Here is a 25182-nt window from a genome sequence, read left to right as displayed (position 1 = left end):
GCATCATTGAGCTCTGATACTTGTTTTTTGAAAGCAGAAAACTTGTAATCTGTGGAAGTAAGTCATAGAAACATTTCAAAACTTTCCCTCAACTTAGCCAAAGGACTTCTGTGTGATATAGAACATCTTCATACTCAACATTTAGCTCAGACAGAAATTCCTGAAATTGTCTGTGACTTATTGCATTAGCTCTAATGAAGTTAACATAAGATACCATAATTTTCATAACAGTCGCACTTCAGTGATTTGTTGGTGGATGAGGAAGTGTATGGCTATTGGATGAAAATGATTATGTTTGTCCATGTCTTGGTTAATGCAAGCAATTACTCCTTTCTTAGACCCCACCATGCTAGGGGCACCATCAGTTGTCACACTGGCTAGTTTAACCCAGTCCAGCTCCAAACCATTCATTGTTTGGCAAACCTTTTCATATATATCCTCTCCTGTAGTTGTTACTTTGCTGCTTTGCAGTGCAGCAAGCTCTTCTATGACTTTAAAATAATCATTCATTTCATGAATAAAAATTAGAAGTTGTGCAGAATCACAAACATCATTGCTTTCATTGAGTGCCAAGGAAAAAAATATGAAAAACTTACTGTACTAACTAAATCAGTATGTATGTATATATATATATATATATATATATATATATATATATATATATATATATATATATATATATATATATATATATATATATATATATATATATATATATATATATGCAGTGCTACAAAAACAATATACCAGGAATAACTTTGCCCACACAGACACATACAGACTGCAATGTCCAACTTCCTCCAAGTTGCCTCTGTGCTGTGATGCCTCCATTTCCTGAACTCTCTCTCCTGCTTCAGACCTTCACTGTACACAAGAAACCGCTCATACGGCCCTCCCAAATGCCTTGGCTTCCTCTGAATCCTGGGATCAATTCTCATGATCCAGCGCTGCATGATTATACGTGCTGTACTCGTAATTTATCATAATCACAGGAAAGACTGTGCATATATGTATATAACTGTGAGATATATTGTATGTACAGAATGAGTTTCAGTGACAAATCATATATTGGGGCTTCTGGGGGAGGTTATCCTGTGACTCAAAGCTGCACAAGTGTATGGGGACCTTAAGAATCTGAAGGGGGATGAAGAAGTACACCAGCTCTGTACCCCCTCATACTCAGGATAAGTTGGGGGGCACTAAATTCAGACCCTCAGTGATTATAAGGTGATGTCATATGTTAGCAAAATTCCATCTCTTTATGAAACTACAGAATATACACACAATGATAAAACTGATGACCACAACAGCCAGACATGAGGTCACTGTGGTTACAGGGCCACAGACTGGTACCAGGAGCCTCACTCTGGGTGACAACACCAGTCAGTACTGCAACATAGGCTAGAGAGGAAGCTGTTACATTGTCATTACAGCATAATGACAATGATAGAATCAAGCTGGGACTTGGAGTACTAACTGTTACTATACCCGCACACCAGACACAACCCATATATTCCCCCTGCAGCAGCTGTGATATGTGCAGCATGCACTGTACATCCCTGGCGCCTGTCTTTTGTGGTGGCTTCCATTACTTTACAAGGCCATGGCTTATCAGTTCTCCCTCTTCTGCATCTCTCTCCCTTCCCCACACCATACACCTCGGCCTGAGAACTCACCTTACCTCAGTATCGCCTCACACTCTGTCTCCGCCTCAACCCAGTGCTGGAAGTGTGCATTGCTAACAAGAATTTAGGTCAAACGTCACTTCTGGTCTGATTTTGCCATAACCCGGTGGGCTGCATAAACGTCCTCAGCAGGTCACATTTTGACCGTGGGTCATAGTTTGAGGACTCCTGTATTAGAGCATACACAATATCTGGAAGATTCAACACATGATTTGGTACTAGGAATCTGGGATTCAAGAACAGAAAGAATAGATATTTGGTTAAGACAAGTTAAATAAATGGATCAAAAAGATTCATTATGTCAGATGTGTTATATATTAGAGATTTTTAAAAGTATGTCAATCATTTACTAAACTTTTATTAAATACTTATTACTTATACATTGTATGCAAATCTGAATAAAAAGAAAGTTCTTTCAAGAATCTTAAAATCTAATAGAAGAAAATACATAAAAGGAAGTAGAAAGAATGGTGGATACATAGGGAAGGAGGACATTAGATGATTCCCAGTGAAAGATGGAAAAATCCAAAGATGAAAAAGCTGAAGGGACAGCTAGCCTTACAGTACGTCTTAAATGGAAGTTTGGAAGGGAGGTCTTCATTTTGTCCTCCAGTCAAAGGAATCCTAAAGGCAGAAAGTATTGGTGAGGGTATGAGTACCAAGTCTGATGTGATTTTTCAGAAGGATCAGGTCCCTGATATTGAAGACCTCAGAGGCATGAGAAGAAGTTCCCTTGAGTATACCCAGGTTAAAAAAATGGAAAGTCAAAGCCATAGTTCCTGATGTCATAAAAATTTAGTTTAAAGGAAAATAGCATGCAAATTTCAATCTATGTGCAAAGAGAATATATATATATATATATATATGTATATATTAGCAAATGGTCTTAGTAATATATATATATATATATATATATATATATATATATATATATATATATATATATATATATATTTTTTTTTTTTTTTTACTTAAGGCAATGCCAGATGGAAGTAGATAAGATTCTGTATCTGTGGGGATAGAGAAGTAGGAAATTTTTCTGTGGAAGGAAAAAAGAAGCAAGGATATCTAAGGGTTAGGTTTGAAGGGGTAGGTTTTCTAGGCATGAGGAGCATCCAGGACAAAGACACAGAATAAGAATATAAGAGTACTATGTGCAAGAAGCAGTAAGAAGAATAGCAGGATGATAGGTAGATGGGAAAAGGTACTATCTTCACAACAATCTTAAAAGGTAGATGCTATTTTTATCTCCGTTTTAAAGATTAGGAAAATGAGGCAAACAGAAGTTAAGTGATTTTCTTATGGTAACATAGCTAGTAAATCTCCGAGTCAAAATTTGAACTCCTCTTTCTGTCTTAGGATGAGAATTCTATCTATTTTGTCACTTAGCTCCCAAATGGTATCTTATATTTGATCCTAGAGTCAATATAGAGCCAGTAGAATGTATTCAATAGAGAAATATCATAATCAGATTTTACCTGAGGAAACTCACTTTGAGAATAGATTGGAATAGAAAGTGACTTGAGGGAAAAATATCAGAAGGCTATTAAAGTCGTCCAGCCAAGAATTAGTGAAAGCATGTGTGACTGACAGGAAATATTAATCCAAACAAAAGGCTATTACTATAATCTAAGGTAAAATTTTTGAGGATCTATGTGAGTGGATATAAGGATTGTGAGGGTGAAAATGATACAATTTGATTTTTTTTAATGGATATTTGGGGCTAGTGTTTATGATGAATTTAGGATGATACTAACACTTAAAAATCTAATGTCTGGGATGATGGTGATGTCATGGATAACAATAGGGAAGTTGAGAAGAGGATGGCTTGAGGAGAAATATAATAAGTTATATGTTGAATCTGATGAGTTTAAATTTTCTCAGGCACATCAGATTATTTATGTCTAGCAGGAGAGTAGTAATGTCAAGTTGAGTAAAGTCAACAAGCATTTACTAATTATAGACTATGCGCTAGGGCACTGTGCTAATCAGTGTGATTAATGCTCAGCAGAGAGATCAGAGTTGTATATATATTTGTGGGAATTATCTGAATAGTGATGATAGTTTAAATCGTTTAAATCAAGGGAGATTACAGGGGGGAAGAAAAATAAACCCAGGACAAACCATTGGAATTTACCTATCAAACAACCAAGGATTCTGAAGAAGGGCTGTCAGACAGGGAGGAGAGTCAAGAGTAAACTCTCTGTTTCTGTCTCTCTGTCTGTCTCTTATTTCTCTCTTCTACCCTTCCTGCCCCCTCCCTCTCTGTCTTTCTCTCCCTTCTCTCTCTTTATTTCTCTCTCTCCTTATCTCTCTCTGTCTCTGTCTCTGTCTCTGCCCCCTTTCTCTTCCCCTCTCTCTTATACACATATGACATATGACACATATACATTAAATATAATGCACATTATACATATATACATATATATGTTACTAAACATTTATTAAGTGCCTAATCTGTATACATAGTATGCAAATATGAAAAAGATACTTATTTTTCTCAAGAAGCTTAAAATCTAATAAGGAATATAACAAATAAAATGAAGCTAAAAGGTGGCAATTGGTGGGGAGGGAGGAAGGTAGATGAGGAAGATGAATAAGTACAAAGATGTACATATGAGTAGAAAATGAAGGGTGTCTAACCCTTATATTAGGTACCTGTTATTGAAGTTTCTGGAGGCATGAGTGTATCCCAGTTAAAAAAAATGAAGTCAAAACCATAGTTCCTGTTGTAATAAAATTTACAATTTAAAAGAGCATGCAAATCACAATCTATGTACATAGAATACATATACTGTATATGTTAAATAAGCCAATCCTAGAGGGAAGTACATAAATGCATACATTATATTTTATATATAATGTTTCTGTGTGTATGTGTATATTAGAGCAACGAATTATCTGGAATAAGCAGGTGATCAACATCAACGATTGCAGAGATGTCAAGAAGGATGAAGACAGGAAAAAGTCTCATTAGATTATATGTACCTATGAAATGATGGCATTTAGTAAACATCTATTCAAAGTAAATCACATCACTCACTTCTTCACAGAGATAATAGACTTAAAATTCAGAATGAGATATGAATGTTTGGCCATGACTAATAGCTGCATGCATTTCTGCACTATGTATTTTCATTGTGAGGGTTTTACTCCACTCTTTAAACACTTGGTTCTTTCCATCACCATCACTACTGAACTGATTATATTCTTCTCCCTTCTACCATTTAACTTCTTTATTGAACTTATTACACTCAGCTAAAATACCTTAAAAATTCAGATAGATTAGATTTTCCAGGACCCTGGGGGTGACTCAGCAGATCTCGGCACCAGGGGGCGTGGCCTCAGCTACCTCCTGAGAATAGTTAAGAGATTGACAAGTGGGTGGATACGGCCCAAGGCAACACACACTGCCTAGTTTAGCTGGAGGGAGTGGAACTCAGCTCCAGGAAGTCCCAGAGAAGCAGAACCTTTGAACTAGGGACCGCGGTTTCTGGCAGACACTTCCAGTTTGAGAGCAGGGGCTTTTCATGTCACATGCTGCAGACATGCACGCCCCACCCAGACACATAGGCTAGGCTTTGTGCTGCCTTTACTGTTCAGTCTCAACCTCAGGGAAGCCGCTAAAACACAGCGCCCTTGGGGCATAGAAGTGCTAGTCACCTCTGAGGCACTTCCAGGGAGGGGGTGGGGAACTCTCTCCCAGAGCTCTATCTTAGCTCAGGCTCTAGAACGGCTGCATCCATCCAGTCTGGGAGGAAGCTGGTAAAGAAGTAAATAAATAATTTCCTACCCCAGAGACAGACCCCAAAAGATTTTTAAAATATGAACAAAAAAGCCAGAAAAACCATAGATTCCTTCAACACAGAGAAAGAGCGGGTATCCAACCTCCAGGAAGTTAACAGCAGAGAGACAGCAGATAACAACCTAAAGGGGAATGATTCCTGCCCCCAATCACATAACTCTCTCCTTGAAGAGACTATTAAAAAATTGAGGGAGTTTGAAGAAAAATGGGGAAAGGAAAGGGAAGCTATGATAGAGAAAAACAACGTCCTGAAATTGGAGTTGGAAAAAATAAAGAATTAACAGGAGATGCAGGGAAACAAAATTTGTGAATTAGAAAAGGTTAAAAAATCACAGGAAAGTAGGATTTCTGAATTGGAAAAGATAAAAAAGTCTCAAGAAAATAGAATTTCTGAATTGGAAAAAGAAAATAATTCTCAAAAAAAATTAGGGAAATGGAAAAAAATTCAATAGAGCAAAATAATTTAAAAATGAAATTGGGCATTTACAAAAAGAACTAAAAACTGTGAAAGAAGAAAATTACTCCTTAAAAGTCAGGATGGAACAAATAGAAATGAGTGATTCAGAGAGAACCCAAGTATCAGTCAAACAAAACAAAAAAAAAAAAATGAGAAGCTGGAGAACAACGTCAAATACTTACTGGGAAAATCTATAGACCTGGAAAATAGATCTAGGAGAGATAATCTGCAAATCATTGGACTTCCAGAAAACTATGACCAAAAAAAGAGCCTAGATTCTATTTTACAGGAAATTATCAAAGAGAACTGTCCAGAGATAATAGAAACAGAAGGGAAAGTAGATGTGGAAAGAATTCATCGAACTCCTTCTGAAATAGACCCTAAAAAAAGAACACCACGGAATATTGTGGCTAAGCTGCAGAATTACCACACAAAGGAGAAAATCCTGCAAGCAGCTAGAAAAAAACAATTTAAATACCAAGGTGCCACAATAAGGGTCACTCAAGATCTGGCTGCCTCCACATTAAAAGATAGAAGGGCCTGGAACCTGATATTCCGTAAGGCAAAAGATCAAGGACTGCAACCAAGAATGAACTACCCAGCTAAGTTTAGCATCTTTTTCCATGGAAGAAGATGGTCATTCAATGAAATAGAGGAATTCTATATGTTTCTAAGAAAAAAAACAGACTTAAACAAAAAATTTGATCTACATCCACAAGACTGAAGAGACACAGAAAAAGGTACACAGAACCCTTGAGAACTGTAACTCTGTTGTGGGCATATAAAAAGTACTCAAGTATAATTTGATTTTACTGATATAAAAGAAAAAAGGGGGGTTTAGTAAAGGGAAGGAGGTCGTTTCAGAAAAAGGGGAAGGAATGATAAAAAGAGGGAAACTACATCCCATGAAGAGGCATAGAAAATACACCATATCTGAGGGAACTTAGTGAAGGGGAGAATCATTGTGTGAATCTTACTCTCATCAGGAGAGGCTCAAAGAGTAAATAATTAACATATTTGTTTTTCAGAGAATTTTCTCTCACCTCATTAAAAGGGGGGAGAGGAAAAGGGAAAAGGAAAAGGAGAATAAGTGAAGGGACTTGGAGGGAGGGGGGAGGGATACTAAAAAAAAAAAGAGAGGGAGGGTTGTGCATCATAAGGGGGGTCTGTAAATTAAATATTGGGGAGGGGAATCAGGGGGGTCAAGGGAAAAAGCATAATCTGGGGATAATATGATGGCAGGAAATACAGAATTAGTAATTTTAACTGTAAATGTAAATGGGATGAACGATCGCATCAAATGGAGACGGATAGCAGACTGGATCAAAAATCAGAACCCTACAATATGTTATCTACAGGAAACACACTTAAAGCAGGGAGATACATACAGAGTAAAGGTAAAAGGTTGGAACAGAGCCTATTATGCTGCAGGTAAAGCCAAAAAAACAGGGGTAGCTATCCTTATCTCAGATCAAGCAAAAGCGAAGTAGATCTCGTTAAAAAAGATAAGGAAGGAAACTATATCCTGCTGAAAGATAGCATAAATAATGAAGCCATATCAATACTAAACATATATGCACCAAGTGGTATAGCATCTAACTTTCTAAAGGAAAAGTTAAGAGAATTGCAAGAAGAAATAGACAGTAAAACTATAATAGTGGGAGATCTCAACTTTGCACTCTCAGATTTAGACAAATCAAACTACAAAACAAACAAGAAAGAAATTAAAAAAGTAAATAGAACATTAGAAAAACTAGGTATGATAGACCTTTGGAGAAAACTGAATGGCAATAGAAATGAATATACTTTCTTCTCAGCAGTTCATGGATCCTATACAAAAACTGACCATATATTAGGACATAAAGATCTCAAAATTAAATGTAGGAAGGCAGAAATAATAAATGCCTGTTTCTCAGACCACAATGCAATAAAAGCTACATTCAGTAAAAAGTTAGGGGTAAATAGACCAAAAAGTAATTGGAAACTGAATAATCTCATCTTAAAGAATGACTGGGTGAAAGAGCAAATTATAGAAACAATTAATAATTTCACCCAAAATAATGACAATGATGAGACATCATACCAAAATCTTTGGGATGCAGCTAAAGCAGTAATAAGGGGAAATTTTATATCTTTAGAGGCTTATTTGAAGAAAACAGAGAAAGATAAGATTAACAAATTGGGCTTACAACTTAAAAGGCTAGAAAAAGACCAAATTATAAACCCCCAACCAAAAATTAAAATTGAAAAACAAAAATTAAAAGGAGAAATCAATAATATTGAAAGTAAAAAACTATTGAATTAATAAATAAAACCAAGAGTTGGTTTTATGAAAAAGCCAATAAAATAGATAAACCTTTGGTAAATTTGATCATAAAAAAGAAAGAGGAAAATCAAATTGATAGTCTTACAAATGAAAAGGGGGATCTTTCCACCAATGAAGAGGAAATTAGAGAAATAATAAGGAGTTACTTTGCCCAACTTTATGCCAATAAATTTGATAACTTAAGTGAAATGGATGACTTCCTCCAAAAATATAGGCTCCCTAGATTAACAGAGGAGGAGATAAATTGCTTAAATAGTCCCATTTCAGAAAAAGAAATAGAACAAGCTATTAATCAACTCCCCAGGAAAAAATCCCCAGGGCCAGATGGATTCACATGTGAATTCTACCAAACATTTAAAGAACAATTAGCCCCAATGTTATATAAATTATTTGAAAAAATAGGGGATGAAGGAGTCCTACCAAACTCCTTTTATGACACAGACATGGTACTGATACCTAAGCCAGGTAGATCGAAAACTGAGAAAGAAAATTATAGACCAATCTCCTTAATGAATATTGATGCTAAAATCTTAAATAAGATATTATCAAAAAGACTTCAGAAAATCATCTCCAGGATAATACACTATGATCAAGTAGGATTTATTCCAGGAATGCAGGGCTGGTTTAATATTAGGAAAACTATTAATATAATTGACCATATTAATAATCAAATTAATAAGAACCATATGATCATCTGAATAGATGCAGAAAAAGCATTTGACAAAATCCAACATCCATTCCTACTAAAAACTCTTGAGAGTATAGGAATAAATGGACTATTCCTTAGAATAACCAGGAGCATATATTTAAGACCGTCAGTAAGCATAATATGCAATACAAATAAACTGCAACCTTTCCCAGTAAGATCAGGAATGAAACAAGGTTTGCCCACTATCACCATTACTATTCAATATAGTACTAGAAACTCTAGCCTCGGCAATAAGAGCCGAGAAAGAGATTCAAGGAATTAGAGTAGGAAATGAGGAAATCAAACTATCACTTTTTGCAGATGACATGATGGTATACTTAGAGAACCCTAAAGACTCTGCTAAAAAGCTACTAGAAATAATTCAAAATTTCAGCAAAGTGGCAGGATACAAAATAAATCCACATAAATCCTCGGCATTTTTATATATCACTAACAAAATGCAACAGCAAGAGATTCAAAGAGAAATTCCATTCCAAACAAATGTTGAGAGTATAAAGTATTTGGGAATCCATCTACCAAAGAAAAGTCAGGAATTATATGAGAAAAATTACAAAATACTTGCCACAAAAATAAAATCAGATTTAAATAATTGGAAAGACATTCAGTGCTCTTGGATAGGCCGAGCGAATATAATAAAGATGACAATACTCCCCAAACTAATCTATATATTTAGTGCTATACCAATCAGCCTCCCAAGAAACTATTTCAATGACCTAGAAAAAATAACAACAAAATTCATATGGAAGAATAAAAGGTCGAGAATTGCAAGGAACTAATGAAAAAAAAAAAAAAAAAAAACTCAGAGGAAGGTGGTCTAAGTGTACCTGATCTAAAGCTATATTATATAGCAGCAGTCACCAAAACCATTTGGTATTGGCTAAGAAATAGACCGGTAGATCAGTGGAACAGATTAGATACAAAGGACAAAAAAGGGTACATCTATAGCAATCTAATCTTTGACAAACCCAAAGATACCAACATTAGGGATAAAAATTCATTATTCGGAAAAAAACTGTTGGGATAACTGGAAATTAATATGGCAGAAATTAGATATGGATCCACACTTAACACCATATACTAAGATAAGATCAAAATGGGTCCATGATTTAGGCATAAAGAATGAGATCATAAATAGTTTAGAGGAACAGGGAATAGTCTACCTCTCAGACCTGTGGAGGAGGAAGGAATTTATGACCAGAGGAGAATTAGAGATCATTATTGATCACAAAATAGAAGATTTTGATTACATCAAACTAAAAAGTTTCTTTACAAACAATACTAATGCAAACAAGATTAGAAGGGAAGTAACAAATTGGGAAAATATTTTTAAAAACAAAGGTTCTGACAAAGGTCTCATTTCCAAAATATATAGAGAACTGACCCTAATTTATAAGAAACCGAACCATTCTCCAATTGATAAATGGTCAAAGGATATGAACAGACAATTCTCAGATGAAGAAATTGAAACTATATCCACTCACATGAAAGAGTGTTCCAAATCACTACTGATCAGAGAAATGCAAATTAAGACAACTCTGAGATACCACTACACACCTATCAGATTGGCTAATATGACAGGAACAAATAATGATGAATGTTGGAGGGGATGTGGGGAAACTGGGACACTAATACATTGCTGGTGGAGTTGCGAAAGAATCCAGCCATTCTGGAGAGCAATCTGGAATTATGCCCAAAAAGTTATCAAACTGTGCATACCCTTTGACCCAGCAGCGCTACTACTGGGCTTATATCCCAAAGAAATACTAAAGAGCGGAAAGAGACATATATGTGCCAAAATGTTTGTGGCAGCTCTTTTTGTTGTAGCTAGAAACTGGAAGATGAATGGATGTCCATCAGTTGGAGAATGGTTGGGTAAATTTTGGTATATGAAGGTTATGGAATATTATTGCTCTGTAAGAAATGACCAGCAGGAGGAATACAGAAAGGCCTGGAGAGACTTAAATCAACTGATGCTGAGTGAAATGAGCAGAACCAGAAGATCACTATACACTTCAACAACAATACTGTATGAGGATGTATTCTGATGGAAGTGGAAATCTTCAACATAAAGAAAAGCTAACTCACTTCCAGTTGATCAATGATGGACAGAGGTAGCTACACCCAGAGAAGAAACACTGGGAAGTGAATGTAAATTGTTAGCACTAATATCTGTCTGCCCAGGTTACATGTACCTTCGGAATCTAATATTTATTGTGCAACAAGAAAATGATATTCACACACATGTATTATATCTAAACTATACTGTAACACATGTAAAATGTATGGGATTACCTGTCATCAGGGGGAGGGAATAGAGGGAGGGGGGGATAATTTGGAAAAATGAATACAAGGGATAATATTATAAAAATATATATATAATAAAAAATTATTAATTAAAAAAATTTTCAATTAGAAAAAAAATAAAGTGTAGGGTTTTGTGAGAAAAGGCAGAGATAGAAATCTAACAGGCTGTGGTTACATATGTGCATTTCAGAATTCTTGTACGTAGAGGTGACTCATTTGTATGATATGGCAAAATCAAGGTTATGACTCTATGATTGAGGTAGGGTGAAGGAACAGTTCATGGTAAGTGAATAGGTTGAGGAACTGAGTGCTTAGAATGTTTAAGGGATACTCAATATGTATGTTGAAGTCTATTAGGATGAAGGTAAGAATTGAGTAAGAGAGGAAAATTGTGAGTAATGTACTAAACTCATTGAAGAAGGAAGCAGAGTGACCTGGAGGTTTGGAGAATAACATAAAACTCAAAAGAAGAGAAGTTACTTAGCAATGGAAGTAGAGGAAGAACATGGAAGTGGCAATGGAAAGTGAGAACTATTCCAAATTTTCTGCCTCAACCACTGATCTGAGAAGAGTAAGTGAAAGTACAACTAGTATTAGAAAGGGTTATCAGAAAGTCAATGGAGGCTTAGTGGAGCCAGGAGCTAGGAGCTAGCAGATGGAAGAAGTGAGACAGAAAAAGAAGGCAAGTATGTTGTCTATGGGACAAGCAGTCAGGAGAGCACAGTAAAAAGGCTGAGTGTTGTGAGGTTGAAACTCGGGTGGGAGAATTGAGGGGGTGGGAATAAGGAATTGGGTAATGAGGAATAGGATTTAGAAGATGACCTAAAAGTGGATCAGAATCATTGTGTATTTGAAGGGCATGTCCAGGCATGAGTATGTTCAACATTGAGTGAAAAGCACTACTAAATAGTGAGTTAAATTAATATATCAGGCTGGAGGTTGTCACACAGACACAGGTACTTGGTGCATGGGTAAGTCTAACAGAAATATTGAAAAATTAGAAAATAATTAACTGAACAAATTGGTGGAGAAACTAGAGTTAAAAGACTTAGGGAATCTTCTAAATGGATTCATAAAAGAGAACGAATTGTATATTTTAATAACTAGACAAATGGAGCAGACTTTCAGTTAAGAATATCAGGATTTTAAAATAAAAATTCAAGAAGATTTTAGATATAATAGTGCTCAGAAGAATTTTAGGTATAAAACATCAAGTTCTGAGGAGAAAATGGCACAGTTGCAGAGGCTGCAAGTAAACTGATATTCTAGAAATGACTAATAAAACTTCACCATTATATCAGAAAAAAAAAAAGAACTTATTACACTCTCCTTTGTCTCCATTCCATTGCCCTTTTAATCTATCATTGATCTTGTCCTGTCAAAACCCAGCCTTAAATTAGTCACACTATCTGCTTTCTTTCCTCCTACTAATGCTGCTGAACCAAATTAAATAAAAACATATGATTTAGTTCACATGAATTTATTTTACACAATCTCAGTTGGTCCTTCACTGCAGCAAGGCAATCTTTCAAATTCATTTTTCACTACCCCACTTATCTCTTCAAACCTGTCATTGTATCCCTCCTCCTTTGTCATAATCCACATTTAGATGGGAATCCTGACTCATATTCCAGTGCAAATTACTACTGCTCTCTTTAATGCTAAATATAATAACCTTTTCTCAAGTCTCATCTTTAGTGATTACAGTGTTGTTTTTGATGTGATTGATCATACTGTTTTCCTTGATTTTCTTTCTTCTATAGGTCTCCACCTATTTGTGGACTATTACTCAGTCTCCACTGATATAACTTTATTGAGTTCCTAATAGTTGAGTTCCCCAAAAGTTCTGAGCTTTCTCTTTTGCTCTTTCACTATTACTTTGCTTGATTATTTCTTCAGCTCAAATGGATTAAATTACTACCTCTAATTTGATAATTCTCAAATTTACTTATCCTTTACTTCTCTCCACACCTCAAGATCTCCAACTGCATACTAGATATTTTTAATTGGATGTCCTACAGACATCTTTAACTTAACATGTATAAAATTCAATTTGATCTTTCCTTTAAAAACTCTCACCTTTTTCTGGTCTTCCCTATTATATGTCATTCATCCTCTCAACTTCTCAGCCATCTCAAGTCAATCATTCTTGACTCATTTTCTCTGACCACTTATATGCCATCTTTGGCCAAATCCTATTGATTCTACTTTTAAATCATTTCCCATATTTGCTCCCTCTTCTTCTCTGATAACGTTATTAACACCCTCCTGGAGAAGGAACTCTTCACCTCATGCTTAGACTATTGAAATAATTTTCTAGTTGATCTCCTTCCTTTAATGATTACATTTTTTTGTTAGCAATCTCTCCACCTGCATATGAACAGACACACACACACACACACACACACACACACACAGAGACAGACACACACTCATACATACATGTACACATATGAATCTCTAGACTTCTACCAAAGGAATAACATTCAGAAAGAAGGAAAAACAAAAAACAAAAACTTGAAAATTGGTTAAAGTTTACCTAGGAAAGAAGTATCTTAATTCAAGTCTCATATATGTATAGCTTAGAGGTACTCACAAAACCATTTCAAAAAATAAACTGTGAAGACCGAGTTAGCACCATGGATACCTTAGAATCAGCTGGAGTCAGGATAAGCAAAAGTCCTTGGTCTTTATTCTTTGTCTTTAGGGGTAGAAGTGAAGGGAAACAACATAGGAATCTCCACGGCCTCTCCTCTTCATCTCCTGCCCAAAAGGGACTCTGGCTAGTCTTACTCCACCCCCAAGTTCCTCCTACAATTCTCTATATACACCAATTATCAAGCCAGCACAGAATAGTGGGAAGGGCCATTTTCCAAGCATATGCTTATAGAGTATTGTCCAATCAGTAATTAGCCTTAAGTGCTAGCTTGTCAATGCATCAACTCAAGAGTTTTAACCCTTTACAATAAACTGTATAACAAAAGAGTGAATCTGGTAGAAGTCTATACATTTGCCCAAGAAGTATGTGGCTATTTAACATAACCTCATATGATATACTGCATCCCATGTAATTTCCTTTTCAGTGAGAAAGAAAACACCATTCTTCCTTATGTTTCCTAAGTCTTAGAGAGAAATGAAAATGAAAACCTCAAAAATAGTTTATCCTAACCACTTAGTTTTTAACAACTTTTTTTAAAAAATCAACAGAGTGACTTGCTGTTACAGTATAAGAATTGTCTCCCTTTACCTTTCTGGAGAATTATAATTCTTAATTACAATATTTGTAAAGCATTACTAAGGAGTTAATCCAATTTGGTTATTGCTTTTTTCTATCTACATACATATATAAACATGCATATAAAATATATCTATATCTATCTATCTATCTATCTATCTATCTATCTATCTATCTATCTATTTATCTATCTATATCCATTAAAGAATAGAGAGCTATTATGCCATATCATCCATCCATCTTTCTGGGTTTCTCATATGAAAAATGTGTTGTGGGGAGGAAAAATAACATTGAATTTATGATAAAAGTGAAAATGTAGGATTTCTGTGTGTGATGGCACAAAATTATAATGAGGCTAATGTTAACACTAGAATTTAAGACTTTTGAAATGTAGTAGGACTAGACCTAATCAGTTATCTGTACTTCACTTATTAAGAATATTGTAGGGTGCTAGGAGTACAAGGGCAACAGAACTGAGGAAAGAGCCAAAGTTAAAAGAAAAATAGAATGGGGTCCAAACTTCAGAATCAATCAGTATTAGGATCTGAAACTACTTATCACTGCCTGAAAAAATATAGCTGATATGAAACTTCCAAATTTCAATTAAAAAATAAAATATTATATTTTCTTTAAATAAATTACTTTTGTCCTACTTTATTCTATTTTAGATATTAAACATTACTATAAAATATAAAATGTAAAATTATCTTTTTTTCTGGAATCTAAGCTTGCTATTTATTATTTTAGATGTTGATATCTTGAGGCAAACCACACCCTTAAGCAAATTCCATTATTGCTCTCTTCTGCTCTATAATTTGATTTTACACACGCACGCACACACACATACATACACATGTAAATAAAAGCATGACAAAAATCTAATCCCCTTTATTTCTCCCCAAAATTAAGACTTTGCTTGGTTTCGGTATCTGTCTTCATACACAGGTTTGCCTTAAGCCAGATCTATAGATTTTTAGTATAGCTTAAATTCTCAAAGTCAAATAGCCATTTAGTCCCCACTTCAATTTGGTTGTAAAGAACTTGGCCTAAAGCTTGTGAATTATGAATCTTGGGCTTCAATTTCATCTTTCCTTCCTTCCTTCCTTCCTTCCTTCCTTCCTTCCTTCCTTCCTTCCTTCCTTCCTTCCTTCCTTGCTTCCTTCCTTCCTTCCTTCCTTCCTTCCTTCCTTCCTTCCTTCCTTGCTTCCTTCCTTCCTTCCTTCTTTCCTTTCTTTTTCTTCTTCCTTCTTTTTTTCCTTTTCTTTTCTTTCTTTTTTCTTCTTCCTTTTTTCTTTTATTTTTTCTTCTTCCTTCATTTTTCCTTTCTTCCTTTCTTTTTTCACATACTTCTTTATATATACTTTTGTATGCATATATATGTATATGTACACATATATGTGTATACAACTATGCAGATATTTGACAAATGCATGGCATATAGTAAGTTCTTAGTAATTACAGGCAGATATGTGGTACAGTGGTAAAATAGATAGAATCTTTATCTAGGAATACCTGAGTTCAAATTCAGCTTCAAACACTTATTAGTTGTCTGACTCTGGACAAATCATTTAACCTCTGTTTCTCTTACCTTGGGCAAGTAATATAATTTCTGTTTGTCTCAATTTCTTTATTTGCAAAATAGAAATAATAGCTTGGTTGTGAGAATAAAATGAGAAACCTTAATGTACTATGTAAATGTTAAACAATAATGGCAATGAACATAAATGTGTCTATTGAATCACATAGAACATGTCAGCTCAGACATAAAAGCATTTACTTGAATAATTTCAAAGTAACATGCAACTACAGATCTTAAATATAATGAGTGATTTCATTTGAGATATACATATATAAAGGGCTTTGTAAATCTTAATATGTTATGTACATATTGAATATTGTTACTCTTACTAGTAATTATTAACAATTCAAAAGTATTGGGGTAGCCTTTTGCATAAAATATAATGTAGTGCATAGATTTCAAGTTTTGTAGTTAGGAAGACCTGAATTCAAATGTTAATATCTAATACAGACTAATAATATGATCATGACTATTGACCATTTCTATAAAATATGGGTGTTTAAGGAAGACTAACAACTCTGGTGTGAGAATTTGCCAAACTGTTTCAAGCATGTTTATCCAAATTTGCTTTCTCTACCTGTCATTCTTATGTATGACGGCAAGAAGTTGCAAAATGCCCACATCCTCTTAAACTATCTCAGTTCATGGGCTAAATTAAGTTACCAATGGGCCTCAAATACATCAGTGAGTTTCAGCGGTGTCTCCCCAGGGATATATGTGGAATAATAAGAACAATTTGTTCCAATAGCCACACAGTTGAAGCACACAGAGTGGATCACTTAGTATTTGGTCAGACTTTGAAGACACCCAAAACATCCACAGTTACTTTGAACTATGGCCTATCATCTTGAGTTTTGTCTTTCCATAATTTTCAGTGAATCATGAAGAGAGATTGAAGTTGATGACTTTGCTTAACTTTCACTTAAATACAATTCACTTTATTGCATGTTAGAACATGTGGTATTTCCTTTGTAGGCCTTTAATAAATGTATAAAGACAATTTAGTATTATTTAATGTGAAAAATTCCAACATGACAGTAATTGCTGACATTGTATTATGTCAGAAGAAATTTAAAAAATCTTAATATAACATTGGACTTTATTATTACATAAAAACTGTTATTATAATCAGGTCAAAGATCCTTGTATTTTGCATTGAAAATGAGATTGTTCTCATTTTATATTATAATGATATGTATGCTTCTATGTGTCATTTTAAGTAAAGTTGAAATGAATTTGATAATGAAGAAGTCATGAATTACAGTAAAATTAACTACCATTCTTGGCTATTCTTATATTGATGGCTTCAAAAATTGAGAAAATCTCATTTAATGATCCATTTGGTTATTAATATGATTTTAAAAATGATTGAGGGAGCATAGGTTCAATTTATTTTAAAACTATTTTGTGATTTCACTTATTTATATAATTTCACATATTTTATGATCATGTCATGACAAGCTGATTGGCTTGGTGGACAGAGAATTGGACTGTTAATCAATAAGTTAGGTGTTCAAGTCTTATTTATGATATGTACTATTATAGCTTGGACAAGGCATTGAACTCTCAATACTCTCGATTAGTGGTTCTCAAAGTATGCTCTGGGGATTCCTGGGGTATCTGAAAAACTTTCTGAGAGTTTTCAAAGTCAGAATAATGTTCTAGAGCAGTAAAGTAGCATGGTGGATAGAGTTCCAAGCCTGTAATCAGGAAATGGCAAATCACTTTTTGTCCAAAAAACATCTTTGCCAAAAACAAAAAGAAAATCTCAAAATACTTTTTTAATCATTTCAATTATGCCTGACTCCATTACTTCATTTTGCATTTCCCTCTCAAAGATACTGGAGTGAGTTCAGGTTTCTGGAGGTCTTTGGACCAGCCTTCATTTCAGCAGAGGAATCACCAGGAGAATAGTCAGGGATAAAACTCAGATTCTTTATTATTTCCTTGCCTGGGGTTTGGTTAGCTTTCTGGAGACCAGCTTTGGTCTCAGTGGGGGAAGCAGGATGACAGGACAGCCATTACCATGGTTTTGGGAGATGGAGTGAATGTCTTTGGCTGAGTTTGTCCCAGTTTATAGACCTTATTGTAATTACATTATCATAGGTGTGAGTCTTGTAGAATAGGTGTCAATCTTGTAGAACTATATTAAATACTAAGTACATATACTGAACTAGAGAACAATTAATTAATCACCATACTAAATTAGATAGCCATTATCTTATCAATTCCACTGACTTAATACCTTTCTCCGTAATTCTGGCCCATTACATCTCCAGCTTTCTTTTGTTTTAGAACAGAGGTGGTCACACCCTCCCTTCACAGGAAGGTGAGAACCCCAAAAAGGAAGTAATCATGCCCTTCCTGTCTTTTAGGAAAAGGGGGTAAAAACACCAAAAAAGGAGGGAATCATGACCTCCCTGACATATCAGGAAGGGAGATGAAAACACCAAAGGGAAACTTGGAGTCAAACCAGATTTTGTTAGTGAGTTTCTGAAGGGTCTAACTTTGGAACAGGTATACATAAATCTACCAACATGGAAGGTATTACATAAGCACATAGCAATATAGCACAACATAAATCAACATGAGGAAGTATACATGTTCATAACTCCTAGACATAATCCAAAACCAAAAAAACAATCTATTATTCATTACTTCATGTGTCAGGGAATCCAATGATTCCTGCTTGTTTTAAAGTTCTGTAACAGTCTCATGATCAACCATGCTCTTTCAGTGTTAGATGTTTCTTAGGTCTTCTCCATTGTTTCAAGGTTTTTCTCTTTTTCTGTCTCTCTCCAATGGACAAGGAAAATATGGCTCATTGGCACATATCTGATTCCTTCTCCATATGCAAAGAGACAAACAAACCCTCTCCCCCAAGCAGTTAACCTATATGGTCCATTCCATTCACCATTTCCTGGATCTCTCCACATCCCCTGGCAATTACATTGGAGTTGCTTGTACTGGACACTGTTCTTCTGTTGGGTTAAAGAGCCCGTATTCTCCCCAATTATAATCCCTTTCTCCCATCTGATTGCTTCTCTGCAGATTGATCATATCAGAGCACTAAATTTCTAAAGATTCTCTGAGTGTAAACTTGGCTGCCATCATGCTTCACCTATTTTTTGCTGGGGGCCCTAGAACTTGGCCTCGGCCCTTATTTCCCTGAGTCAATCTACATTTTGAGACACAATGGAAGCATCTATTGCATTGTTTTGGGACTTGTTCTCTCATCCTGTCTTCTCACTCTATCTCTATACCAACATTGAATTTTCAGATGCCCTATTTTACCACAATGAAAGCATTAGCAAGTGTTTCTGGAAGTCCCTTGCCACAAGGGACCCTGTCTTTCCATGTTCTGCTTCATAGCCTGAGTATGAAAGGCATTTGTGTCCATGGTGGCACAGAGTCTTATGATCTCCTCTAAAGGAGCATCTTTGTGTAGTCCTAGTAGAATTCTTCTACAAACCTCATTAGCATTTTCTCTAGCAAGTTGCTTTATCATTATTCCTGTTTCTGCATTTTCATTGATAATTCTATTACTGCTGTCTGCAGACATCCCAAGAAATCAGCAAAGAGTTCATTTGGACCTTGCTCTATTTTTGTGAAGACTTCCCCTGTCTTGCCTTCCTGGAAGGGTGCCCCACGCTTTGATAGCAGCAGCAGCAGCAATTTGCTCATATGCTATCAAAGGGAAATTAATCTGTGCTAAAGTGTTTGCATACTGACCTTAACCTGCTTGTTGAGCAAAAGTGACTAGCATTTTAACTCCAGTTTACCTATTTTGTTGATCTTGTATTCTACATATTTCACTATACTCTGAAAGCCACAACAAGTTTTGTCCAGGTTCTAAACATGACCTTGTTATAGATTTCCAATCATTAGGGGTTAAAATTTCATAAGGCAAATTCTCTAATATCATCTTAACATAAGATGATGTAGCCCCATAAAGAGTGCAACCCTTTTTCAGATCTTTGATAATTTCCAGATCAAAAGGAATGTATCTTCTCCTTTCTTGACCTAAAGAGTCAAACTCTTGAATAACAGGGTGTAACATGCTGTTGTCTCCAGAAGCTGCCGATCACTCTCTGGGAGGAGATCTGCTTTGTCAACTCAAATCTCTAGGACAGATTCTTCTTCCTGTAGAGAACCCATTGTCTCCAGACAGTTGCCGTTAACTCTCATCCAGAGAAGTGACTTCCCTTTCTGCAGAGAGCTGAGTCAAGCCTGGTGTAGAGCAGAGACTGACTATCTCTGGAGTGCTGCCCTCTTTATCCTCCCAGAGAATGGGTGTGGGATAATGCAAGGGCTTCTGGGAAGAATTACTTCAACCAATGAGATTGCTCCTCCTAAGCATGCAAGCTCTTCCCAAGAAAGGCCGGAACTAGAGAATTGTCAAGTACCGACTTAGCACTTAGTAAAAAACTAATATTTCATTATCTCATTAGCACTTAGTAAGAACCTAACAACAGGGTATGCTTTTATTTTTAAATCAGATATATCTTGTCTTTTTTTAGCTTTAACTAGTGCCTTTTCTAATCATGTCATAGGGATTGGACAAAGCTCCTGTATGGATGGTGCTGATGGTGTCACTGCCCTTCCCCCTCTTCCTTATCCCTCCACCCATGAAGGGTTAATTAAGGGGGAGGGGCAGGTCAGGGGATGGAGAATGCACTAATGGCTCCTGTTGTTAGGCACCACATTCTTTAATTTCATCAGCATTGTACTTAACTCCTTTTTTTATCTAATTCTTCATGCTTTTCACGTAGTTTGCCAGTATCTCCCTTATGCTTTTTTCTCCTTTTTCCTAATTCTAAAACTTATATAATTCCTCAAAACCAACAATATTAAGTTTTATATATATATATATATATATATATACACACATATATATAATATATACATATACATACATATATACATACACACACACACACACACACACACACACACACACACACACACACACACATATATATGTAATATTCAATCAATTGATCTCCTACTAGTTTTCACTTGTCTGGCTCTAATTCTTCTTCCTTAGAGAAGCAAGAAGATGTGTGTTTTAATGTTTCAAAGTGTTCAATAATCTGCTTTCAAGTTACAATCAAACCTTGGTTTTTTATTAGATTAACTCTACTTTCTACACACTTTCCTTGTGATGGAGGTTTCTTTATAAACATTTGTCCCATTTCAGCTTAAACACTAGTTTAGCCCTTAACAAAGTTTCCTTCTTATCTATTTTTGTACTCACTCTAATTTCTGAGTCACGGAGACTTTTCCACTGAACTCAGGATCATGTCAGCTTGGACTGCTGAGTGCAAATCCTTAGCCCCATGTTTGGGCACCGGGATGTAATGTTCTGGTTAAGGTTTCTGGAGGTCTTTGTTCTAGTCTTCATTTCATCAGAGGAAACACCAGGAGAATAGCCAGGGATAAAGTCCAAATTCTTTATTGTCTCTTTGCCTAGGACTTGGCTAGCTTTCTGGAGGCCCCTGGTCTCACTGGGGAAACAGGAGGACAGGACAGCCAGCATGGTGTTGGGAGATGGAGTGAACGTCTCTGGATGAGTTTGTCCCAGCTTATATACGCTATTATAATTACATCATCTAAGTGTGAATCATGTAGAATGTGTCAATCTTATAGAACTATATTAAGTATGAATTACATGTACTGAACTAAAGAACTATTAATCACCATGCTAAACTAGATAAACATTATCTTATGAATTCCACTGAATTAACACCTTTCTCCAGAATTCTGGCCCCATTACAGGAGAGCTTCACTCTTTCCTTCTCTTATTCATTTTATAAATGTTCAACCAAACTATTAGTTCTGACTAAACTTAATTTTCTTTTTCACTAGAAAATAATATATATATATATATATATATATATATATATATATATATATATATATATATATATATATATATATATATATATATATATATTTATATATATTTGATTAACTGTGCAGAAATTTTAAAATAAGTCTAGAAAAGTATTACAAAGAAAATACTTGATGTCAGGTGAAGTATTAGGGAAGATTTGTAGATAATACAAAAAATAGAATCAAATATGTAGAGAGAGGAATTTTGAGTGCAAAGAACATTGGAACTGGAAATCAAATGTTAGTTCCAATATGTGTATTAAGCGTTATTAAACATAAGTAATTAAGCAAGGCACTTGGATTTTATATGCTGTGGTATCCTCTTCTGTAACCACCAAGCTGGGTGCATAGTGAGGGTATCAATCTTAATTGGGAAAGCTATGACTTACCTTAAAGTAACGCTGCAGATAGAATGAATCAAAGAGATGTGGTTGTCATTAGTTCCAATTTGTGGACATTGGGATTAGAGTTTAGAAAGTATCATCATTCACATGAAGATTTGAAAGAATTATTGATTGTCATTTAGATCTTTCAATCACACTTCTAATTTCAGACACTGACTTTTTTCAGGAGGATTTTTGGATGGAAAAGACAGGTATAAATAAGAGCTCTTTTACAACTGGATTTTGACCCAAGATATTCACCAACTAATTATCTGTTCTCCTCCTCTTTGAACAAAGAGGAATGGACTAAAGGCAAAAGATGTCAGCTTAGAAAAAAAGAATTTCTGAATAAAGGAAATTAGGAATTAGAGTAGTTTCTTTTGCATTATGGAAATAGATTGCTGCCTAAAGGAGGGTGGGGAATAGCTTCAAGGATACATTTTTGAGTTTATGATTTGAAGTGTGAAGTTGAAAAAAGGTGTGGGAATTCACAGTCACCATCTTTTCCCAAAAGTTCCTTCAGAAGTAGCAAAAGGAGCACTCTAGGGTCAGAAACCTTAGTTCAAATCAGATACTTTTTTTTTTTTTTTTTAATCTTGAGCAAGACACAACTTCATTGGATCTTATTTTCCTACAAATCTCACTGAATCTTAGTTTCCTCAATTGTAGAATGGGACTATGATTAGAATACTTTTAAGATTCTTTTTAACTCTAACTTTATAATATTATGAATCTAAATGAGTAATATACCTTACAAGAATTGGAGGGACACTTCTATGCTCAGTTACTCCTTACAAACAATGTATTCCTTGCCATTAACTTTAAAAATTTTGAAAGTACTTCATCTACCACATGAAGAATAGAATATCTGAGGATATATTTTAAATCTCACCTATTTAACTATAGTAGAAATGTAGTTTCTGATAAACTAAAATGAGAAATGAAGAAAGTTATAAAGTAATGAAGTTTCCCCCAGAGAAAGGTCTAGAATCCCAGTATTAATTATAAATCTTGATAACTTGAAATTCAGAAGTTATGTTAAACAAATTTAGTTATAGAGACAAGGAATTTCAAAATCAAAAAATACATTAACTTTTAAAATTTTCTTATTTTATTTTAGGAGGCAACTTGCTAGTCCCAAATCAGGAGTTTCATTGTGTTTGGACTAATATGCTATTTTTATGTGTTTTATTGAAGAGAAGGAACTTAATTTCTGTGTCTCATATTTTTTAAAAAAAGAAAGAAAAGGCTGAGATGAGCATCATCAATTCATTCTGTGTATTAGCATGTTCTGTCAAGAAAAATCAGCATTTTGATTGCTGAATTGTCCTCTTTTCATCTCTTCACACCTTTAAAAGACACAAATGACTGGCTCTGAATCATTCTTGTCAGTGTTTCTTATCAATTCTGATGTCAATTCAGATGCAGCCATCTGTTCTTGCTTCTAAACAACTTTAAGCAAAGTTATTTTCTTTTATTTTTTTATTTTCTTTTTTTTTTTGTTATAGCACTGTTTCATTGTGAGGAGGGTCATAATGTTCATATATTACAGTGGTCATGTTACTATTACTGTATACAATTGCAATTTTGTCTGTTATTGTGGGAAAAATATTTAGACTATGAAATCTAGAGAAGACATTAGATCAAAGATCTGAGAATAGGGAAATGTTTCTAATATATTCTTATTGGAAAAACATGGATTTTTTTTTTTGGCTTGATTTGAAAAAAAAATGGTCAAGTTCAACATGACAGAGGAAAGCTTCATGAGGACTTACACTCAGATGATAGGAATAATAAGGCAATTATAATAATAAGGTCTTATACAAGATCAAAGGGTTTGAAGATTATTTATTCATATGTGTGTATAACATTGCAAAACTAGTCTGTTATCTGAAGTCCAAAATATTGCATCTTAGCTCTCTGCAAATGACTTCAGTCCCCACTAATGTTATTCTCTCTTGTACAGGAGTGGATTCCTTGCACCCCAGTTCCATTTAACTTCTAAGAGTTTGTTTTGTTTTTGCAAAGAAAGAGATGATCACAAATATACAAACTTGCTCCCAAACACATTGGCTTAACTATTTTCCACATTTCTTCAGTCTCTGAGGAAAAAGACTCAGCTTATTACAGTTCATTTCCTATAAGTTCAGCCACAGTTCCAAGTTCAATTCTTTATGTTCAATTCCCAGCTTTCTAGCTTAAGAATTACATGTTGGGCTGTCTGAATTCCTTCCAGATTATCTCAGACTCAGCCTTTCCCAGCCACATAGTTAGTATCCAGTCAAAGGAACCTACTCCTATCTATATGATAGAGAGTGGGTGTGCTCAATCAAGTCTCTTTACTTTTGGAAAAGGCATGTTTAAGTCCAGATGATATGCAAGTGTCACCAAAACATAAATGTGAAGGGAATTAGCCTAGAAAGAATCTATTACCTGAAATTTAAGTGGGCCAAGCAAGCAGGATGACTTAAAGAAATATTAGAAAAGTACATTATATAACAACAAATTACCAGTTTAAGAAAGTGTATGTATGTGTGTGTGCATTAGTAGAAGAAATTTTATTCACAAATATTCATTTTTCTTCAGTTCCTTGTAAATTATTATTTGATTCTCTGCTTTATACTGTATATTAATTTTTTTTCCTCCCTTTCATCCCCACCCCACCATCCCAAAGCAAGCTACAATTATGAAAAGATATGCACATACATACATACATTTGCACACATCCCCCATATATAAACACATCATTATTAATCTTGCTGCCTCTTTAATTGAATTCTGCTCCATAACTTGCCTTACCATTA

This window comes from Sminthopsis crassicaudata, chromosome 3, assembly GCF_048593235.1.
Source record: "Sminthopsis crassicaudata isolate SCR6 chromosome 3, ASM4859323v1, whole genome shotgun sequence".
NCBI lineage: Eukaryota > Metazoa > Chordata > Mammalia > Dasyuromorphia > Dasyuridae > Sminthopsis > Sminthopsis crassicaudata.
This window is presented reverse-complemented; position numbering follows the sequence as displayed.